Source organism: Rattus rattus, chromosome X, assembly GCF_011064425.1.
Source record: "Rattus rattus isolate New Zealand chromosome X, Rrattus_CSIRO_v1, whole genome shotgun sequence".
Classification (NCBI taxonomy): domain Eukaryota; kingdom Metazoa; phylum Chordata; class Mammalia; order Rodentia; family Muridae; genus Rattus; species Rattus rattus.
In genome coordinates, this window is record NC_046172.1 from 53,665,878 (window position 1) to 53,671,823 (window position 5,946).

At 43.7% G+C, this 5,946-nt stretch overlaps 1 pseudogene; it reads right to left on the minus strand.

Annotated features, from left to right (window-relative positions):
* Positions 1-4,601: 4,601 nt before the first annotated feature.
* LOC116889028 lies at positions 4,602-5,597 on the minus strand (annotated as a pseudogene).
* Positions 5,598-5,946: the final 349 nt, after the last annotated feature.

The window sequence follows — 5,946 nt, forward strand, 5'->3', positions numbered from 1 at the left end:
TGTGGACAATTATCCTGTAGCAGGAAATAAAAATAAAAGATAATGTTTTTCATTAACTAGGAAAGCTATTTTGTGAAAGTTGAGGGTGCAGAAATTAGTCCCCTCTCAACAATACTTTTCAAAAATGTTTCTGGTCATGTCTACTTTCATTTTTCCCTTCTTTGAGGTTTATGAACTTGTACTATTTGTCTTCTGTCATGAAGTTGGAATTTCAATCCAATGTTCTGTATTCAGTAGGCACCCAGAAAATGAGTACTAACAGCATGATCCATACTACTCAGAACTGAGCCATTATCTAAGTGTGGTTGTGAGGCTCCAAAAATGGGATGATAGAATAATACAACATGACTCCCTGTTGCAAAACACACGAAGTAACTATTTATTCTGTATAGTCACAATGCTATATATTTATAAGACACAGATATTAATGCACTTTTTTAAAATCTAAAAGTCTTATGCATTCTCTCATCAGGGTTGGGGAATATTATCTCCTGCTATTTGAGCAACATGATTGGAGAAATTGTCTTTGATCACAATCCGTACCTAAAGATTAGACTAAAAGTCTGGACTTTTTGGAAGAGAACAAAAGAACCTTTGGGCAAAAGTACTCTCATTCTTTCAATCAAGTTCAATGTGCTCAGATAATACTAAAAGCTTTACTAAGAACCAGTCCAAGAAAAGTGGCCTTATACTTATTTCAAATCATTAATATTAAAAACAGTAATTGGTCATTTTATTTACTCTGAAGGACTGCACATTCTGTACTTGAAGACCATTTTCAGAAGTCCCATAGTTTCTTCTTCTCCATCAAATTGTTAAAACAATTTTATCTTTTAAAAAATATTAAGAAGCAAGATTTGGGCTTAAAATGTTTACTTGTTACCAGCATCCCTTTGGTGGTCTGTTTTCTACCTATGCACCTTGTTTAATTACAAGCTTATATCCTGTCTTGGTATCTCAAACAACTAGGATGTGAACATAATATGCATGTTCCAGGGACAGCCCTTCATTCTAATTTTCTATTAAAACAAAGAAAATAAAGACTTCTAGAGAGCTATGGTGGTAAAGCTAATAAAGGGAACATTCAGATTAAATCCTAAATGTTGGTCAAACTCCAAGACAATGCCATCATTATCTGCTATGCTGTGCCCCTAAATCTAATGACCCTAAGAGTTCTATGCTTGTGAACATATTAGTTCTTGACTATTTCAGTTTTGAAGTGAAAAAGGACAAGTTATAGTAGAAATGAAGAGTTAGCATGTCCTGAATATCTACAATTTGTGAGTCAACCTATCTATGGAAATTACCAGTATTATTTCATTTTTTAAAGAGGGGACAACGAGAGTTAAAGGGAGCTCTTCAGGTCACACAATAGATGAATGGCAGATGTTCAAGTCTATATTTGTCTGCCTCCCCCAACTCAGGTCTCTATACCATATAGGGTTTAAACCACCTTCAACTTAATGGTTTTTTCCAGGCTCACAGAATAATCACAGACAAGTGCTTCTGATGAGTCTCATCCTCTAGAAGGGAAGAAACAGATACTTCAAAGTAGAAAGCCAAGGTAGGAAGGTAAAAATGACTAAGTCAACAATATACTCTTTCCCAGCCGGCAGATTCTGAAAGTGTTTGGCTTGCATATGAGGCCCAGCATTGTGCTAGCTCATCTCTAACCTTGTGTCTAATCACATCTCCCCATTTACCACCGCTATCTTCTTTTTTAACTTACATTAATCTAGGTTGAGCAGTGGAAGCAGCATGTCACTGATTTCTCAAAGTAGTCTGAGCCAGACATATTTGAAGTGCACAAAACATTTTGTGCTTCTTTTTATTTGTGAGGACAGCCTGAGAAGCAAAAGCAGAAAACCAAACTGGAGCAAATATGATCTAATTTCTGAGTTTTCAAAAAGATACCTTTTGGGCATATACCCAAAAAGATGCCTATCATCATATAACAAAGAACCGTGCTCCCACTATGTTCATACATAGCCTTATTTATAATAGCCAGAAGCTGGAAAGAACCCAGATGCCCCTTCAACAGAGGAATGGATACAGAAAATGTGGTACATCTACACAATGGAATATTACTCAGCTATCAAAAAAACAATGACTTTATGAAATTCATAGGCAAATGGAGGAACTGGAAAATATCATCTGAGTGAGGTAACCCAGTCACAGAAAAAACACACATGGTATGCACTCATTGATAAGTGGATATTAGCCCAAATGCTTGAATTACCCAAGATACAATCCACAGATCACATGAAGCTCAAGAAGAAATATGACCAAAGTATGGACGTTTCTGTCCTTAGAAGAATGAACAAAATACTCACGGTGGTGGGGGAGGGAAAAGTGGGCTGGTTCAGATATAGGAGGAGATGGGGGAGAAGTACAGAGGGTCAGGGATTTGAAAGGAGTTGTGTAGCAGTGGGAAAGTGGGAACTAGGGGTATCCACTAGAAAGTCCCAGATGCCAGGGACCCAAGAGGTTTGCAGGACCCAACAGGGAGGTTTTAGCTGAAATACCAACAAAGGGGAGAGAGAACCTGTAGAGACCATATCCAGTGGATAGGGGTAGGCCATTGGTTGAGGGATGGGCCACCCACCCACCTCAAAAATATTAATCCAGAATTCCTCCTGTCAAAATGAAATGCAGGGACAGAGTAGAGCAGAGACTGAAGGAAAGGCCATCCAGAGACTGCCCCATCTGAGGATCCATCCCATATGCAGCCACCAAACCCAGTCACTATTGCTGATGCCAAGAAGTGCTTGCTGACAGGAGCCTGATATGGATGTCTCCTGAGAGGCTCTACCAGAGCCTTACTGATACAGATGAGGATGGTTGCAGCTAACCATTGGATGGGGACCCCAGTGGAGAAGTTAGGGCAAGGACTGAAGGAGCTGAAAGGATTTGGAAGATCATAGGAAGAACAACAATATCAACCAACCAGCCCCCCCCCCAGAGCTCCTCGGGACTAAACCACCACCAAAGAGTTTACATGGAGGGAAGCCATGGTTCCAGTTGGATATGGAGCAGAGGATTGCCTCATCAGGCATCACTGGGAGGGGAGGCCCTTGGTCCTGTGGAAGCTCAATGACTCAGGGTAGGGGAATGCTAAGGTGCTGAGGCAGGAGTGGGTGAGCTGGTGGAGTAGCACCCTCATAGAGGCAGGGGCAGGAAGGAGGGGATTAGGGTTTGCGGAGGAAAAACTGGGAATCTCGATAACATTTGAAATATTAAAAAATATTAAATTAATATTAAATATTAAAATTACCTGTATGTGCATATGTTTGTGTGGGCACATGTGAGCACACGTGACTGTGGAGGCCAGACGAATGTGTTGGATCCCCTGGAGCTAGAGCCACAGGTGGTTGTGAGTCACCCCATATGGATGCTGGCAAACCAAATTGGGTACGTTTCAAGAGTAGTAAGCATTCCTAACTGGTGAGCGGTCTCTCCAGCCCAGACTTCATTTTCTTAACCATCACATACTGTATCTCTAGGTGTTAGGTTTGAATACAGCAGGAAAGGTCAATGGAAAAGGCCTAAACTGATGCTAAAGCGGACAATAGAAACAATGTAGCACCTATCTAGAAAATGTTTTTAAATTTATGTAGCTCTTTCTTAGAAGGCACAAATGATATAATTAGCCTCATTTTTTTAAAGGAAAAAAGTCCAGAACATAGGTAAAATAGCTAGGTTCTGGAGTTTGACTTGAATTCAAGTTCCAACTATGTGATAGTTAGTCTTAGTGGTACCTTGACTGAGTAAAACTCACATAGGAGACATATTACTGGGAAAGTCTGTGAGGTCATTTTCAGGGAGAATTAACTGAAGAGGGGAGATCCATATTCAGAGTAGACATCTTCAAATGAGTCTACTCATTTGAATTATGAGCACACACATAATGAGGTCCGATGAAAAGCAGCATGGACCTGACTGTCTTCTTTAGTTGCTGAATGTGTTTATTGCTTTGCCCTTTGTTGTTGTCTTCTCTTCTCTCCTCCTCCTCCTCCTCCTCCTCCTCCTCCTCCTCCTCCTCCCTCCTCCTCCTCCTCCTCCTCCTCCTCCTCCTCCTCCTCCTCCTCCTCCTCCTCTTCTTCTTCTTCTTCTTCTTCTTCTTCTTCTTCTTCTTCTTCTTCTTCTTCTTCTTCTTCTTCTTCCTCTCTCTCTCTCTCTCTCTCTCTCTCTCTCTCTCTCTCTCTCTCTCTCTCTCTCTCTCCAGGAGATCATCATCTTTACCCAAGAAACAGAGGGGCTGGGAATTTAGCTCCCTTGTAGCAAGAGCAAGGCCCTGGTTAGGTCCCAGCTCCGAAAAAATAGAAAAAAGTAAAAAAGAAAAAGAAAAGAAAAAAGAAACAGACAGCTGGGAATACTTCCTGGCCTGAGCTCCTCTGGGCCAAGCTATAACAAACAGAAGGCATACAAAACGGGGCAATAGTCAGATTTGGTCTTGAACTTGGAGGTGGGAGAGCGGCAGTCCTGGAGAGGGAAACAGCAGGAATCCAAGTGAGGACAGCCTGAGTGACTGGACTGGGAGGGAAGGCACTTGGCTCACTCTCCTGTTCCCACCCGGGCAAGAACCAGTTGCTCCTCAACTTTCAGTGGCCTAGAGGCTGCTCCTGGTTGAGCCTCTGGAAGAAGCTTTTGCCAAACTCTTAAGTGCTGATCATGATGGTGCAGGAGGGTGCAGCCTTGATGATCCTGGGGAGGAATCCTGGGGATCCTCTCACAGCCTCCACTGCTCCCAGTGACATTTGTCATGGTATCTTCACCACATCCAAGGGTAGGGTAAGGGTGGCAGCCACCATTCCTGAGATGTCACCAGCTACAAAGCTGATGCCCATAGGTGTCTGGTCTTTCGGCCTTGGCCCATTCAGGTGGCTCTTCAACTGCTCATAGTTGAACCAGTAGAGGGCTGAGAAGGGTACATCTCGAACAGACGTGGGACCCCAGCCCAGCCACAGTGAGCGCCAGCCACCCAGAGCCACTGCAGCTTGAACACAGGCAGCCAGTTTGCAGTATGGCACATGCTGAGCCTGCAGCTTGGTCTGCCCAAGCTCCAAGGGGCTGACCACTGTCACGATGCCCATTTGAGCGAGGGCACCAGCCGTAAAGTTCAAAGGTCAAGGATTGACCACATAGGAAGCCATGAGTTGGTCATAAGCAGTGAAATAGATGGCAGTAGCTGGTACAGTCATCACCAGGGTGGCTGGGAGGCTGCTCCATAGCTTCTTGGTGCCCTCATGCTTCACAATCTTCACAAATGCACTCAAGGTGCCAGTGAACCATGTAGGATCCTGAAACCAGGTGGCGCAGTGAGTACCATTTGGGCACAGGTACTGGGGCTCCAGGACACCATTGCAGTATGGGAGGCACGTCCCTGGGGATTATAGAGAGGAGGGTGATTTGGTGTAGGAGAGACTCCAGAATCTGAGGGTAGTTGTCAATTCACTGGCTACCAAGGGTCTATGAGACTGAAGGCAGACCTTCACCACATCCAGGAGCGTCATGAAGAGGGAGGTGACCACAGCTCCAGCTCCTGAGGCCACAATTTGCTGAAGGGGGCTAATGCCCCCAGGATCCTGGTCATCCATCTTGGAGTTTCAGTCCTGGCTCTGGTCTTTGAGACATGCCACGCCAGGGTCTGGCGGGTCCATAGTGGCTCTGTGGCTGGTGCAGAGTCTGCACGTGTCCGCTGTTGTTCTTTTCTTTTTCTCCTTTTTTATGTCCTTCCAATAAGAACTCACTATTAGCAAGGGACTTCAGGACTTCACCACTAGATTGGGATGCTAAGGCATCCTGCTTTCAGACCTGACCATGTTTATTGGGTTCTTTGCTGCTTTAGTGTGCCAATAGCATTTTAAAAACTACTAATCCCCTATCATGCAAATCTATGTATGTATGTATGTATGTATGTATGTATGTATACATGTATGTATGCAT